General features: G+C 34.1%; 1 protein-coding gene across 4 annotated transcripts in view; it reads right to left on the reverse strand.

Annotated features, from left to right (window-relative positions):
* HNF4G (hepatocyte nuclear factor 4 gamma) overlaps positions 1-18,176 on the reverse strand; it is a 121,480-nt gene that overhangs the window by 91,935 nt on the left and 11,369 nt on the right. The window contains exon 1 of one of the 4 annotated variants that reach the window (XM_072804170.1): positions 8,637-8,939. The exons of the other annotated variants lie outside the window; for them this stretch is intronic. The gene's annotated coding sequence lies outside the window, so the exon portion shown is untranslated. Of the gene's footprint in view, positions 1-8,636; positions 8,940-18,176 lie in introns of those variants that run through there. 4 annotated transcript variants of the gene reach the window in all.

Below are 18,176 nucleotides of genomic sequence, written 5' to 3' on the forward strand. Positions count from 1 at the left end.
TACTTTAGTCTTTAAACTCTTTAAAAATCAGATACTCATTTGAAAAGTAATGACAATAAATGCTTTGAGGTTGTATTAGAACCAAAGAATGTTGGAGACCTACTAAAACTGCAACAATTATTATTGTACCCACTAGTAATGGTATAATGTCAACACTGAATAAAACACTTTTGCTCTTTGAAAATCATTATTTATATCATTTATTATAAAATTTAAAGTAATTTTGAACTTACATGACTACAGTTTGGCAGTGACAACTAGCAATTCCCTTAGATATGATCCTCCCTCGATGGCAAGAGATAAGTAATTGGGCACTTTGGAATTGGAGGTCACATTTCTCAGCAGCTGGCTGTAGCTATAGTTTTCACCAATGGAATATGATCATAAGTGAAGCTTGCTACTTATGGGCCTAAGCTTGAAGATATTGTGCATGAAATCCTCCATGCTCCCTCCTTTCTGCAAGCTGAAATACAGATGTGCCTGTGATTTAGCCTCATCCAGGCCAAGTAAAGACAATGCCCTGCAGCAAGAGTCATAAAAATGACAGAGACGACTGTTTTGTAAATAAAGTTTTTTGGAACACAGCCATATCCATTTGTGTATAGTCTGTGGCCACTTTCACCCTACAACTGCAGAATTAATTGTAAGAGACATCATATGGCCCCCAAGTCCTACAATATTTGCTACCTGGTCCTTTACACAAAAAACTGCCAACCTGGGCTCCAGGAGATAGCAAACCAATTCAAGAGAAACAATCTCAGTCCCCAGGGGACCATGTGAAACACAAATAATCATTCAGCCTAGACCAGGGGCTTAGGGGTTGCTAAGTGGGAAGGAAATAAACTTCTACTTTATCACAGCAACCCTTTTGGGCCATTTAGTTCTAGCAGTATAATTTGCATCCTGGCTAATATTCAAGGAAAGCTGGTTTTTATGCAGTTATGCCATTTAAATATGTCATTTTTATTAAACTTTGAGAATTTTTCTTGTTCATTTATGAAGTTTTAATATGTTAGATTTAAACCTGTCTGTAATAATTATGGAAAATAATGTTCATAGATTATTTGATTTTTAGGTTAATGGTATTTCTATATAATTCTAAAGATATTTCTCTTCTAACAAATCTATCCATACTTATGGTTTCTTATATTGTTTTACAGTTAGTTTTCCTTTTTCCAAAACCAGGTAGATATGTCTTTTTTTGTGTGTTTTTTTATCTTAATATTTCACTCATCTTTTTCATTCCAAATGGCATCTAGCAGTACTTACTGAATAGTTAACTCATAGATATGTTACAATTACTTACATATTATAACATATTCAGAATTATATAATCATATATTATACATTTATAAACATGATTTCAGAGCTTTTATATTATTCCATTGTTCTATTCTTTTCTCAAAGCAGTATCATAGAACTTTAATTATTATACTTTTAGGGGGATCCCTGGGTGGCTCATCGGTTTAGCTCCTGCCTTTGGCCCAGGGCGTGATCCTGGAGACCCGAGATTGAGTCCCATGTTGGGACCCATGGAGCCTGCTTCTCCCTCTGCCTGTGTCTCTGCCTCTCTCTTTCTCTCTCTCTCTGTGTCTATCATGAATGAATAAATAAATAAAATCTTTTAAAAAATATTATACTTTTAGAATTCAATTAATATCCAGTATATATATCAAGTTGTTCTTATTCACATTTAATCTCTAACTTTTGAGGGAATAGGGGTATTTTTTAAAAATTCTATTTTGTCATGTGAGAAATATAAAATAAATTATAATTTATTTAATTTATTTATCACGATGATGAACTAAGATTGACATCAATGGATTTTCACAATACGGTGGAAAAAAAAATCACACTACAACATTACATATACCATATGTTTTTATTCTCAAAAGTAAGTCTGAAAATAATCTAATGTCATAGAGTTCTTCATTAGAGTACGGCTAAGACAAATAATTTTTATCTTAGTTATTAATACTATTGGTGTTTTCATTTTAGTTACCAGAAAATTGGATAATGCAGTTAAAATCATGAGATCAGTTAGAAGGAGAGCCTGAGATTCAGTGCCCCTGCTCTCTGTCATAATTTCCAGTTTCAGTAATCTGAGTATTAAATCTACAGTGGGTCTGGCCAAATCATTGAATGCAGGCATTTTATTATATATTTTATCCCAGAAAACCTTAAAAACCAAATTTGTATGTTGTCATGAAAATCCTTATCTTGAAACTCCTTATGCAATAATGACCTTCTATCCTTTACAGACCTTAAGATATGGATATTATTTTTTTAATTTAATTATTCTGATTGGAATTGAAACAAATCTATGGCATTCACGTGAACTAGAAGCTTTATATTTCTGAGTCTTTCCATGCAAGAATCTCTACGTATTTATTCACATCTCTTTACAAGTCTTTCAAAGAGTCTTATTTTTAGTCTTGCATATTTATAATTTTAATAATTTATTATGAAACCTCTGATATATACAAAATAACATCTAGTATCTCTTCAGTTTAATAGTAATGAAATAAATATCCATATGCCTAGTGCTTAGTTTATGAAGTAGAACATGAACCGTGACTTTGAAGGACTCTGGATACCATTCCTTGATTGAATCCCACTCCTAGAGTTAATTACTATCCTATGCTAATAACTCCTTACATTACTTTGAGTTTTACAACATACCCATAAACTAATAACAGTGTATTATTTAGTTGTTTCTGTTTGGGTCTTTATATAAATGAAAATGCTACTATAATGTATTTTTCTTTGATTTGATTTTTTAAACTGAATTTTCTGTTTATATGAGATTTATTTATGTTGATGGATAGAAGAGTGATTTATTTTCTCTTTTATAATAAATCACCACGTGAATATACCACAGTGCATTTATCCATTCCATTATTGATAGACATTTGGGGTATTTCCAATATTTGCTTTTACAAACAGTGCTGCTATAAATATTCTGGTGTATGTTTCCAGGTGCACATATCAACACGTGGTTTGTGGACCTACGCCAGTTCAAGGATTGTTTGTTATAAGTCCATGACGGGATAAGTACAGAAATAGAGGGTAAGCAGTTAGAAGCTTTAATAATAATTGGATTTTGCTGTAATATCCGAGCTCAGAATCAGTCTTATTTAGCAGGGCTTCACCAGTATGATGGTGTTGAACTCCTGTGGTAAGTCACACTGTGGCATATGAGTCATGTGCACTTAACAATCGTAATACTTTTAAGATTACGTTAGCAACTATAACCCAAAAATGTGTAAAAGTTGGATAAAATATAAACACATACATAACTTTATAAGTATTTATACATTCTTTTCAATTGGTAAATAAGTCTGTTTTAAAATTTTATCACTTAACATTATTGCTAAATTAGAGAAATAAATTTCTATAATTTATTTTATTTTATGAAAGATTTTATTTATCTATTCAGGAAAGACGCAGAGAGAGAGGCAGAGACACAGGCAGAGGGAGAAGCAGGCTCCTGCGGGAGCCCAACATGGGACTGGATCTGGGGTCTCCAGGATCACACCCTGGGCCAACGGCAGGCATTAAACCGCTGAGACACCCAGGGATCCCCCATATAATTTATTTTTAATGCCTAATTCATTGACAGGAATGTAAGCTTCAATTGATTTTTTTGTTATTATTAAGACAAAATATATCTTTCAAGAATGTAGTAGTAGCAATAAACAAAATAAAGACAAAAGAAGTGATTTTAAAGAAATGAAAACTAAAATATTGAAACTATCAACGTATTCAACCTAAGATGTTGGTTGACTATACTGTGATGCAGTCACACAATAGAGAACTATCTAAAAAAAAAAAAAAAAAAAGAATGAAAAAGGTCTTCAAGAAATGTCAGAAAATCTCAAGAGATATCATGAGGGTGGGGGGCAGGGGGAAGAAAAGGCAGAAAGCATGTATAATCACAAATAGAGCTATTTGTGAAAGAGAAAAAATAAATTAACATGCATATATCTTCTAATCATGCCAAAAAAATCCCAATGAAATTAGTTACATGAGAGGGGTATTGAGTGGAAGGGATACAGGAGGGAATGTGGTTTCTGTAAGGGATCGCTTTTTATACATAGTTTTTACTTTTGAAAGCATAACATACCATGTTGGAAAAAAAAATTAAATAATCAAGAACAAGAATCAGAAAAACAAACAACAAAATCCCCACAAAACAAAAAACAACCCTGAAAGCAAGGTGAAATAAATATAGTTAAATTGTATTACAAATAAACATCATTACCATGCTGGAGGAGAAAGAAGGGAGGAAAAAGAGAAGGGAAACAGAGAAGGAAGGAAGGAGGGAAATTTCAAAACTAGGATTCCTTTGTCCTGAATAGTTCCAGAAGCCCTGCTCTGAGGTCCATTTAGCAGTGGAACTGCTAGCTCACAGTTATTGCTGAATTTTGCCATTCATTCCAAGTAGTTTTCTAAAGCATTGTACACCTACAGCATATGCCAGTTCTAGTTGCTCAGTAATGCTGATATTGCCATTTATTCCTGGAAATAAGGCAAGATATAAACACTCATTGTGGTCTAAATTTGCCTTTCCAGTGTTACAGATTAGAGTCAGCAAATTGACAAATTTTTCTTGGCTACTTTGCTTTCTTTTCTACGAAATGACTGTCTTATCCTCACTTTTTTTTATTTGTTGTCTCTTTGTCACTAGCTTACCAAGTTTTTATATATTTTAGATTCTAAATTCTGTTGGTCATGGGCAATGCAAACGTTTTAGTCTGGCGTTTGGAACTGTCATTTCACTCTTCCCACAGTGCCTTTCAAGGGGGGGGGGGGGCTTGAATTTGAACAAAGTGAAATTTATCAGACTATCTCTACAGTTGTGCTTCTTTCTAAAAGTAATCCTTTCATAAAAAGAGATCGGAAACATATTGTTATGTCCCCCTTCTAATTTATTAATCTATTTGGAACTGATTTTTATGTTACATGTGAATGAGGTGGGGTCCAGTTCTATCTTTTCCATAAAAATTGCTAATTTTCCTAACACCTTCTGCCAGAGGACTAAGCTCCCTCTACTGATGTGCAATGCTAAAAGAACAAGTTTCCATGTATGTGTGGGTTGTTTATGAGCTAAGCAGTCTGTTCCAGCAATGTATTCCTGAACTAGCACACTGTAATAATTATAATAGGTTTAAAATAGATCTTGATATCTGATAGGGCAAGGGGTGCTTCCTCATACTGCTTTTTCGGGAATGAATTAGCAATTCCTGTCCTTTTGATCTATCGTATGAATGTTAAAATGAGCTAGTCAGCTTTCATGAAAAGTCTTGTTGACACTTGATAGGAATTGTGTTAAACCATGCAACAATTTGAGGAAAATCGTCATTTAAAAAAGTGTCTTTTTATCTGCAGTGAGCTTCTCCATTTATTTGGATGTATCTTTGTGTTTTTCAATGCAATTTTATAATTTCCATAAAAAATCTGCATGATTTTAATTACTCTTAGATACTTTACAATTTATGTTGTTGCTATTAAAAAATGGAACATTTTCCAAGTTAAAATATTAACTAAATATTAATACATGGAATTGTGCTTGAATTTTGTTATCTTGATTTTATAGTTAAAAATGACTAATAATTCGTTGAGGCATCTTGGTGGCTCAGTCAGTTAAAGCATCCAGTGCTTGATTTCCACTTGGGTCATTATCTCCCAGGTCATGAGATAGATAGATAAATCAATAAATAAATCTCTTTAAAAAAGACTAATAATTTGTAGATTTTTTTCCTAAATGGGAAATCATGTCATCTACATAACAAATCAAAATTTGTTTCTTTTCTCTCAAAGCTTAATAATTCTCTTTCCTTCCCTCCCTCCCTCTCACATTATCATTTCTGGAATATCTTATTGGTTATACAGGTCATGCCTATTCATTTGGGTAAGAGACTACACAAAGCCATGAATACCAACCAGGAAGCAAGGATCACTGGGGTTCATGTCAGAGGCTGGCTACCACATGGAACAATATTTTTTAGAATTTTCTTTGTCTGCTATTTAAAAAGTGAATCTTTCCCCCTTTTTTGGTTACCAATTATTTGGTATATCTTTCCCAATTTTTGTTTTCTATATTATTCAGTTCAGGAGTTTTTCTATTAACAATAGAACTGGGATTTGTTTCGTTTTGTCTTCTGTCCAATAATCTCTTTTAACTGGAAATTTTAATCCATTCATATTTATAATGATTACTGCTGTGTGTGGATTTGTTTCTACCATCTACTACCTTTCTGTTCTTTGTTAACTTTTTTTTGCCTTTCTTCGTCTTGATCAGTGTTCAGTGATTTTGCTGTAATATATTACAGTGTTCTGTTGGTTATACTCTCCCGTATTACTGGCTTGAAATTTGTTTGCTTTATGAATATGAAGATAGGTGTCTTTCATAAATTCAAAATCTATTACAGCCCCCATCACTTTGAATATTGTCTCACCTTGATTTTCTCTCTTCCATCTATCTGGCTGTCCAATTAGGTATACGTGACACTTTTTCTTTTTATCCTCCTTATCTCTGAAAGTCTCTTTCATATTTTCTAGCTGTCTCTCTGCTCTATATTCTTTATATTTTCTTCAGATATTTATTTCAAAAAAATTCTCATTTCAGCTGTGTTTCCTCTGCTGTATAAGCCATAAAATGAATTTCAACACTTATTTGTTTATTTTGTAATTCTCTCAAACTACTATTTGGTACTTTTTCAAATATATTCTTGCTTTTATAGTCTTGCCTTTTACTATATTTCTAAAATCTATACTATTTTTAACATATTAAATATAATTAATTTATGTTTCATAAGTGAAAATTCCAGTAGCTACAGTCTTTTTGGGTCTGTGTCTGGTGTTTGTTTTTCTGAATAAATTTATGCTTTGTTCTACCTTATTTAGTGCTGATTTCTTAATATGATCTCATGCCCTTTGAAATGTTATCTGTAAGAATTATTTAAGGCCTTGACTTAGAGTGCTTTTCTTTTTGTGAGACTTTTGCTTGCTTCTGCAAAGTACTTGGGGAAATTATCAACCTTAAAACTGGAATTTATTTTTAGATGTGAATTTGAATTACATGAGGGTGAAGTTAGGAATTTTCTTCAGGTAAAACTTCGCTTTGCTTACACTGCACTCAGAAACAAAACCAAGAAAAGTAATTATTCCTACTCTCCTTTAAGAACATATTCATCCTCTCTCTCTCTCTCCCTCTTCCTCTCTCTCCCACCTCTTCCATAACCACTGTATTTGTTTCATCGAACTAACAATAAGAGTTGCCTTCCAGAGATCCTATTGATACAGAGTGCTTTCCAATACAACCCAACCAATTTTTGCCAGCCAAAGCTATTTTTTGTTTATCAAAAAATGTTCTCAAATCTTAAACTGTATGCCATGAGGAATTGCCAAATATCCCAGGAAAAACATCTGTTTCAGTGCTTGCTAACTTCTCTCAATTTGTGATTTCATGGTGTTCATGTGTTTTTAAAATTCCTTTACCCTCCCCCCAACTCAGCTATACAATTAGTCTTTTTAAAAAACATATTTTTCAAAAACTATACATTCTGTTGGCATTTTTTAGTTTTTACTAATGGAAAGTTTTCTCTAGATATACAGTCCGCCGTATTATCAGAAATTAAAGGGAAGAATGACCATGGGATTTCTGGTTGGAAGAGAGCAATGAAATGTTATGATTCTTAGACTCAGGAAGGCCCTAATCAGCCTTCTCTCTTCAAAGGGGACAGCACAGAACTACTCTTCAAATCATTACACCTTTATGCTATGTCAAGATCTTCACTAATACTGGAACAAGCCTAAGAATAGACACCACTTGCTTCATTATTGAGGGAGGGTATTATTTTAACCATGATGAGCAGCAAAGAACCAATAATCCTCCACTATGTTAAATCAAGAGTCAAGAGATTCCTATGGTAGAAGGAAGGGGTGATGGTTAGAAATAGAAATGCAAGAGAGAAAGAGGCAAAAAAGACCTCCTTTATATTCACATGTCTGTCTGTTGTCTAAAAAGAGAGGGAGAAAAAAAGGTCTTATGCCGTATTGAATATTCAGTTTAAGACATAATGCAAACAGTTTAGAAACACACTTTTGAAAGATAGTCTAAATTAGACCAGTATCTGCACTCAGAAGTCTAACATGCACACATTTAATATGTATAAATATGAACAGACAATGTAGAGTCCCTAAACCTGTGGTCTTCTTCTATTCCCTCTCTCAGTTAAGAGTACCACCAGTCACTCATTTAAGCAAGCTAGAAACTAGGAAATCATTCTCCAAGTATCTCTTACTCACTCCCCAAATCCACTCCATTATCAAATCCCCTACATTTTGCCCTCAAAATTTTTCTGAAATCAATCTATATCTTCTCACCCCCTCTATAGTACCTTCATCCAAGCCTTCAAAATGTGTTTACCTGAACTACTAAAATAGACTCTCCACTGGTCTACCCATGTATACCTCTGCCCCTACCCAGCTGCAGCCAGAATGATATATTCAAAACGTAAATCTGTTCTCATGATCTCCCTACTTAAAACATCTCTAATGCTTCGCATCACTCTGGAAATGACAAAAGTCTTAACATGTAACTATAAGATCCACGTTTTGGTCCCACATACCTCTTGAATAATATTCTTCCCAACACTCGTTTCTCTCTTTGCACCAAAACATTGTCCTTCTTTCTTGTCTTCATATTCACTGTGCTCCTTCCTGCACCACAAAGCCTATATCAGTTTCCCTACAAGAAGTACTCTTACCTTTCTTCCTTCTTTTCCAAGTTAGTTTCCACTCATTATTTAGATATTAGCTCAATTCCCCTTTCTCAGTGAAAGTCTTTCTGCACTTCCTTGATTAGATCATATCACCTATTGCACAGCCTTATGGCACAACGTACTTCTCATTCAATAAGCCTATAGTAATTGCAATTACTGAATTAATGTGTACCTTTACTCTAGCTGAAAGTTCCACGAATACAAAGATATGACCTAATATACTAGTGCCCCTAAGAAGCAGTTTATTTCGTTAAATTGTAAAATATATCAGAAAAGGAAGCATATATATAATGTATTTGTACAGGTTAAATATTAATAATAAATGAAACACTGAATAACATCATCCAAATAAAGAAAGAACACATTGACAGTCTGTGGAAGTCTCATTTGTGCCTTTCTACAATCATATATCCACCTGCCAGGTACATGCTCAAGTAATTAAGCATTAACAGGAGATTTTGATCATTATTCTCAATCTTCCCCCTTCACAGAAAATAATTAATTACATTAATATTTACATATTACATAAAATGGTGTTTATATTTTGTTTTTGAAAACATATAAAAGAAATCATACTCAATATATCCGTCTCTGATTTGCTTCTTTCACTCAATGTCAAGTGTCTGAGGTCTAACCACATTGATGGTTTACTTCAGGTTCATTCATTCGTACTCCCATATAATACCCTTTGTATGAGTGGAAAGCAATGTCTTATTTGTTGTTCTAGTGATAGACACTGGAATACATAACTCCTCATAAACATGTACAGTGCTTGGCTAGTGTATACAGCCAGGACAAGAACTGCTGGCTTAAAGTGCTACTCAAACTTTCAGAGATCACTTAAATGAACAAATCATGAGTTATATTTTTTGCTATACCTATCATTTATTGAAGTATTATATAAGTTTTATTCATTTTCTACATTTTTCTCAATATACCTGCTGTTAATCTAAATCAAAGTAGGATACATTTTCAAAAAAATCTCACCTATTGCATTAATATATTCATTTATTCAACAAATATTTATTGAGACACTCATTATGCATAAGGTACTATACTAGATGCCACAATATTCTTAATTTTTTAATACTTATTCCAATAGTTAAAATCTGGATGCTATTAGGTGCTCAATACTACAGACTACTCACTGGTCTTCCGAAGGTAATGTTCATTCTGATACTAAGAATGAGAGGGAGAGCATGAGTGAAAACATACCTGCAAAGAGCCAATATGGGGTATGTTATCATTCATTGCTAAAACTGTCCTAAAAAAATCACTTATTATAGCTTCACTTCCAATGTAATAGTAGTATCTTTAAACATTACCTCTCCAATTTTATTTTTCCAAAAGTAAGGCCACTTGTGTAACAATATGGAAAAGAACACACAAATTTAAAATGTTTAAATCTGATGTGTATCTTGGTTTTAAAATAAATCATTCTATTTGTCTCCCACCTCACATGACCCCGAGACCTGGAAATGGCTTTATATGATGGAGTTTTAACAGGTGACTATTACTCCTGAGGACTAAAATAAACATTAACATAGTTTGATCAGTGGCAGGGAGTTTCATAGTACTTAGCCAATCATTATCACTTCCCAACTACTCTTTTCACTTTATACCCTTTTATCTTCCAATAAATAAGAATTGCAATAAAGGAAACATTGTCTGGTGGGAGTTCAATGATATAATTAAGCTTCACACCGGGCTATAATTTGGGAGTCCCAGAGAGAAGATATTTATTGCCAACACACCCTAACAAATATAAAAGCTGCTTAATGACTGCATGAAAGTCGGTGTTAGAGGAATTTTTTGTGCTCACTTCCTGGTTGAGAGGTGTAAGAGAGGACATAAAAGAATCATCCAATTTATTTAGAGAAATTTTTCCCATAATAGGAGCAGAAGATATAATGTATGAGAATAGCTTAAATTCTTTAAAACCCATTGTTTTCATAACCTTACTTAAATAAAAAGCATGTTTTCAAAATTGTATTCACTAATACATGGTAAAGCTCATGATTTGTGTATGTGGTGCTTGCGTGTGCTGTGCTTACCTAAACTATTTACATGAACTCTATCTTAAACACAGTGCAAGGGTATGGTTTCATGAGGTTCATTAACATAAGCAAATACCTACCTGTCAGCTGGTAGTGTGTATTCAGTACTTACTAAATGTGAAGTGACACACATGGGCAAATTCCACGAAAAGTAGCAGTAAAAGGTGCCTACAGCCAAAGCAGTAATAATAGTTGTATGCCAATTGCATCTCAATTTTAAAAAGTTATCACTATTTTTATTATTATAAAAAAATTTAATAGTTTAGGAATATTTATGTGCAGTAATACTTATATACTTCCATGTATGATAAATTTGTACAGAAAGAAAGGGAATTATCTAAGGCTTGTTAAGTTTTGCCATGAACAAAACACAGAGTTTCTAAACATAACTTGGTAACTACTTTCCTAAATTATTAATTCTCTCCCCTTTGTATGAGGAGTATAATATTCTTACTAATTTACAATATAGAAATATTTGTACTAGTATTTTAAATTGATTTTAAATCATAAGAAAATTAAAAATATCTAAACATATGTATCCTCTATGATCCAGTAATTCTGTTCTTGGAAATACACTCATCAGAAATGAGGGCTCAGGTCCAACAAATGACATAAAATACATTCAAGGCAGCTTTATTTGTAATAGCCCCAAACTGGAAACAACCCAAATATCCAGTGACAGTAGGCTTAGTAAATTGATTGCTGTTTATTCATTCAATGGCACACTACACAACAATGAAAAAGAATCAGCGACTAATATATACAGCAGTACAGTTAACAGGCAGATTTAACCTAGGTGTGAGTAAGAGTACCATGGTATTTTTTTAGGGAACTGGAAATACTTTAGGTGTCAATGATTATGTTTTACATGTGTAAAAATTTGAATGTGTCCTTAAGAAAAGTCAAAATTCAATAAAAAAAACTTCAGTTAAAAGCAAAAGCAATACAACAGTATGTGTCAAAAGCTAAAGAAAGCTGACTTGTTGGGATCCCTGGGTGGTGCAGCGGTTTGGCGCCTGCCTTTGGCCCAGGGCGCGATCCTGGAGACCCGGGATCGAATCCCACATCGGGCTCCCGGTGCATGGAGCCTGCTTCAGCCTCTGCCTGTGTCTCTGCCTCTCTCTCTCTCTGTGTGACTATCATAAATAAATAAAAATTAAAAAAAAAAAAAAAAAGAAAGCTGACTTGTTGACTTACTAAATTAATACTAGAGAAATAAATCAACTTTTTAAAAAGCTCTGTCCATGTACAAACATTCATTACAAAATTATGAGTAGGAAAAAAATTAAAATCAACCTGTACAACAATAGGAAAATGGCTAGGTGGATTGTGTTATTTCAACTCAATGGAATTTTATGTAATATTGCAAAAATAATTCAAAAAACTTCCCTAATAAGAAAAAAAATGTAATTAAATAATCAATGAAAAAATCCAAATACAAATTACTCATGGTGAATAAATATAAAAGCTATGCATGCCCATAAACACACATATATATAAAAGAGTAGGTAAAAAAGTACAAAAAAGAAATGTGTGTGTGCTGAATAATGGGAAATTCAATTTTCATTTTAAAAAATTCTTTGAAGTTGTTACAATTCTGCTCTAATAACAGTAAGAATATGTATAAATATATTCAATATTTCAAGAACTAATTAATGTAAAATGTTACTAAGGGATAGATCTAAGCAAAAAGAAAAGGGGTTATACTTCAAATAAAGTAAATGGCATAGAGAAGACATAGAGGAAACCCTAAGCATGAAATTATGCAAAAGTGAAAAAATTCTGGGCAAAAAATTGAAATCGATGTGTAATTGGGTGTAGGTTTGTAGAACAGAAGATCAAGGAAGAGAGAATCCTGCCTTAAAAGAACAAAGTAAGGCAACTGAATATCAGCTAGGTGTTTGAGCAGGTAAGTGTTTCAAAATACCATCTCTGCTATAACTAGCTGTATAATGTCCATCTAAAAATAAGAACAATAATAATAGGATCATTGGGTTGTTTTGAAGACTAAATGAGTTAAAGCAGGTAAAGCATTTAGAACAATGCCCGCCAATGATAAGTACTCAATAAATATTAGATAATGCAGTAGGAAAATTAAGACTTGCAGAAAAAAAAAACAAAGATTAATTTCATTTGATTTTCCAAATTTAGCCTTTAAAATTTTTCAAACTCACAGCTTTATCAAAGTTATGTTTAGTTTGGTAAGGATTTTTCTCATTACTCTAAAATTTAACATTAATTTTATCTAGTATTTGCAGGGGCCTGATGCACACAACAGCAGCTTTGTAGAAATTCAACAAGATACACTAGCTGTATGAGCATTATTCGTTTCATATAAACAATGGTAGTTGTTTCCATGTGATCCTCAAAGCTAATTTTAAGATCTGGAACTTAGTGGGTATTAAATGGCTAGAAAAACAGATAAATTACAGCAGGGGACATATTAGACTTGTGGTTGAGTATTCAACAGAGCTATTATTGCTTCCGTAAAAGTCTATCATCTGGACCTAGAATATAGACTCTGTTCCCCACCTCTCAAAGCAAAACATTAGAGACAGTCATCAGGGAGCTTGTATTGCTCTCCCCTCCTCCCATCTTAGTGACATTTCTTTAACAATTTCCTGTTCTGAAATTTGTTATATGGTTCTCTCTTTCCTCCCCCTCTATGGTTCTTTTGCTCCTCCATTCTCCATATGAAATACAGCATCATAATGAATGGACAGGAAATGTCCTCCACTTAGGATTACCACCCCCCAACAAACAAACAAACAAACACACAAACAAAAATAGTGGTTTCCAAGGTCTCCATCACTGACCACATGACGAAATGAAAGGTGCTGCTCGGGACAATCCTGACAAGCACAGTGCCTGAGAGCAGAGGAGATGATCTGCACCAGTAACAATCTTCAGCAGCTTCAGTAGCAGCACCTTAAAGAATACTGAGAGACGCAGATTCTCAGCTCTAACCCAGAATCAAAATCTCTCGTGGTGTGTCCAATAATCTGCATGGTTATGAGCTTTCAGGTGATTCTGATGACCACTCAACTTTGAGAATCACTTGTAAATGCCACTCCATATAAACTGCCTTACAACTAAATCTTACAAGTAGCAGAAAGTCTAGCAGAACCATGAATTCTCTGGTGTAAACTAACCCTTATTAACTCTATTTGTCTTCAAACATAATTAAAAAAGAAATGATAGGTTTTTCATATTCATAAATGTGAGAAAATATTTGCCCATGAATTGATTAAAAAGTCTTTGAAAACAGAAATCTGACATATCTAATCTGAAAAACCAATTCAAAATTAGATCGTCCCACAATTAAATAAAGAGTCAACCCAGGCAATGAAAGAGTGGTATGGACTGAATCTCATTCGACTCACTACTGGATCCTCACTGACCAACATGGTATCCACTGGCCACATGTGGCTCCTAAGCACTTGAACTGTGACTAGTGGGAATTGACTTGTGCTGCAAGCATAAAAATGTACTAGATTTTAAAGGCTTACTAAAAAAAAGCAATGTAAACTATGTCATTAATGATTGTTATACTTACATTGATTCACATGGAAGTTATTACATTTTTGATATATTGAGTTAAATATAATAGATTATGAAAATTACTTTCCCTTATTTCAACCTTCTTGACATGTGGCTATGTAAAAATGTAAAGAAGCTTCCACATTATTAAAAAAAAAGTTTTAAAGAGATTAAAGAATGTGCCAGACTTTTTTTTACTTTATTAAAAATTTTGTATTTCCTTTCTTCTCTTGCTCTCCTAGCCTTTTGTTTCAGCCCTTTTCACAATGTTCACTTGTTTCTACTGCTGAGACCTCTCAGCCAGCTGGGCTGATGTGATTATCTCCAAACAACAATAAATACGAAGAAGGCACAAATCAGAGTAAACTCCTAGAACCCTCTCTGTGTAGGTGAAATTTAAACAGAAGGAAAAGGTGAAGACATTCAGGTCATGTTTATGTATGGGAGGTGGTGGTGATTTGGGAAGGAGTTTTGAATGAAAAGGGCCAAAGTTGTGAAAAATAACCTGGCTTTTTTTGATAACAGAGAAAACATGGACACATGGATGTGGCCAGAAGTAAGAGAATGACCAGGTCATCAAATGCCTCAGAGGTCGCAACAAAGGGTCTGGATTTTAATCTTGGCACAATGGGCAACCAACTGGATGGGTTTAAACAGGAGGTGATATAGGTTCTTACTTATGTTGAGGGAAACACTATGGAAAATGAGAGAACAGTTAATGGGCAGCTGGAGTTGTCCAGGTATGCCATTATTGTGGCTTGGATGACACAGCAGCAGAGATGCAGGGGAAGTGGAAATTGCAAGGCTCGTTTGGAGGTGATATTGGCCGATCTCTAATTCAAATTAGATCAGGTATATAAAGGAAGAGGGTTTATGGTTTATGTGAAAAATTGAGAAAATTTTTTTTAATAACTACTTCCAGGATCATAAGAGGAAATTAAACATCACAGAGATGAAAAGAAAGGCTATTCCCATTTATTACGTAACTGCCAAATACTAGAAAATGGTGCTAGATGGTATCTTCTATTGGTGTTGTCCAATTAAACTTCTCACAACCCTATGAAAGTCGGTAGTATTCCTCTAGATTAGAGACAGGCAAACTAAAGCACAAACAAGTTAATAACTTGTCAAGGGTCACTCAGCAACTCAGTCTACTGTCTAATTCCCTCTGTCTTAAATGCTTTACACATACCACCCCATGCCAAGACTGATAATTTTCTCTAAATCAATGAACTACTGTTCCTAAGATATTTATTGCAAGATGGCTAAAGACATAATGCAACCGATCTTCCACAATTTTAAAACAGACCCACTGGAGTGAGCACACTGCTTCAAATGCCTGTGATTTGCAATTATATCGTGAGTGAAACCAAAGTGTTTGTGAGAATGAATCGTGGCACTTTTATTGCAAGCTGAGTTGTCAGGATTCTACCTGAGAAATTCTGAAACAATCTGTTTAATGCATAACTTCAAATACAGAAATTGCCCTTTGTACCTGAAAGGCCTTGTGTGTTTGTTTATCTCTCCTGACCAGGAAAGAGAGGATGCAGCCATGGATAGCGTCCCTCAGAACTGGTCTGGCATTTTGGCCCTTTTGCTACCATTATCAGTGGTGCTTAGCTGTATGGCTCTTTAATTCATGGAATAACTGGTTAGCAGTCCTTGAATTATTGTATATATTCCTTTGTGCATCCAATGCTTCTTAAAACTTAGTGCTTCTAAATTAAGTTGAGGCATATATTTTTTTAAGATTTTATTTATTTATGAGAGAGACGGAGAGAGAGAGACAGAGAGGCAGAGACACAGGCAGAGGGAGAAGCAGGCTCCATGCAGGGAGCCCGACATGGGACTCGATCCTGGGTCTCCAGGATCACACCCTGGGCGAAGGCGGCACTAAACCGCTGAGCCACCTGGGCTGCCCAGCATACATGTTTTATGTGAGGTCTTGGATACAGTAGAGAGTGAAATCCGAAAGAAAGACATATTTAAAATGTTTCTCCAAAATGCAAACACAGTACCTGCCCTATTTTGGAGTTAGCTTAATTGGCCATTGCTCTTTAACTTTTCATAGTCTCAGTGCCCCAAATATACGTACCCACAGAATTTCCCTCTACTGCTACTTAATCAAAACGCTGTACCAGTTACTCAAAGGCCAACTTGGAGAAATAGTAGTATGTACATATGTAGCATATAGAAATTTTTTTAAAAAATAAGACATTATTCATAGTCTGTTTTATTCATAGAAGATCCATCTTTGTATGTGTATTCAGTGAATCTAGATGATATCCTCAAGCCACATCAATTTTTGCCATTTGTCCTAATCTGACTGGCCAAAAGAGAGGTTGCATGAAAGCAAGAATGACTATGTGGATGGGGGGAGGGGGGGTGAGTATTAGGAGAGAAGAAGGCTTTCTAGATGTCAACATGAGTGGTTTTGGTTTCAGACTGAGTTGATTTAATTTATAGTTTAAAACGAATATATGCATGGACCATAAGGAAGATCTGAACATATAAGACTGTAGTAAGACTAAATTACTTACGGTTACCCTGCTGTTATGTGATGAATTGTGCCTTCCCCCTCAACCCCCAGGACCTCAGAATATGACTGTACTTGGTAAAACGAGGTCATACAGATGGGCCCGAACATAAAACTGGCGTCCTTAAAAGAGGAGATTAGGGTACAGACATTCATGAAAGAAAGACCAAGAAGAAATCAAACCCACCAACACCTTGATCTCAGACATCTAGGCCCCACAACTGTGAGAAAATTAATTTCTGATGTTAAAACACCCAGATTCTGGTATTTTATTAAGGCAGCCCTACAGTACGAAAATATCTAGCTTATAAACATATTTTATTCCTTAGTTTTCTTCAAGCAGAAAAAAAAATTTTTTGAGATAAGTTCTGCATACATTACCCATATCTGGAATACATTATATAAGAAAGAGGAGCTATACAATCTCTTTGGTGTACGTATTTCTATAGAAATGAATACATATATTTGTATCTGTATCCAGGAATAAGTGATTTGTATATTACAAAATTTACTATAAACCAACTTGAATGAGTATTATTGTATTTATTTCTCCAACTATTTTGCTAGTTTTTAAACTCTAGGGATCCTATTTATTCCTTATATCATTTAAACCACTACATGTTTTGCACATAATACTCAAAAACTCTTGCCTATTTGAATTATAACCCTTTTTAAAGAAGGATACATTTTTATCATAGCTACTTGTTTCAAATATCCAAGTTATCAATTCAGTTTCACAAAATGAAATGTCAGGTTTTTGACTCACAAGAAAAAATATGTACTTTATATAGGTAGAAAACAACGTTACTCAAAATTGTTTTAGGCTTAAGTAAAAGAACTATGTGTTATGCATGCATACTGTTTGTTCTCCCTTATAAGTTAAGTATTTAATGCAATTTGAGGACATATATCAAACAGACTCTCTACTTAGATAACAATTACTTTGCAAGTTGTGTAACTCTCAACTTTCTGGGAATCAATGCATGAATAGAAAAAAAATTGACCATTAAAATTCATAAGTCACGTGGTAATGGAAAGTAGTTCAGTATATACTATATATGCTAACTATAAATATCCTTATATTTCTTATTTAACATATCCATAATGAGGATAATTTCAGGTAGCAGGATTCTTTGTCCAGAAAGAAGGTGATCAACTAAACTAAGAAAGAAAAATCATCTTTTAAAACACTCCAGGACTTGGGGCACCTGGGTGGCTCAGCAGTTGAGCATCTGCTTTGGCTCAGGGCATGAT

This window comes from Canis lupus, chromosome 28 (assembly GCF_048164855.1).
Source record: "Canis lupus baileyi chromosome 28, mCanLup2.hap1, whole genome shotgun sequence".
Lineage (NCBI taxonomy): Eukaryota > Metazoa > Chordata > Mammalia > Carnivora > Canidae > Canis > Canis lupus.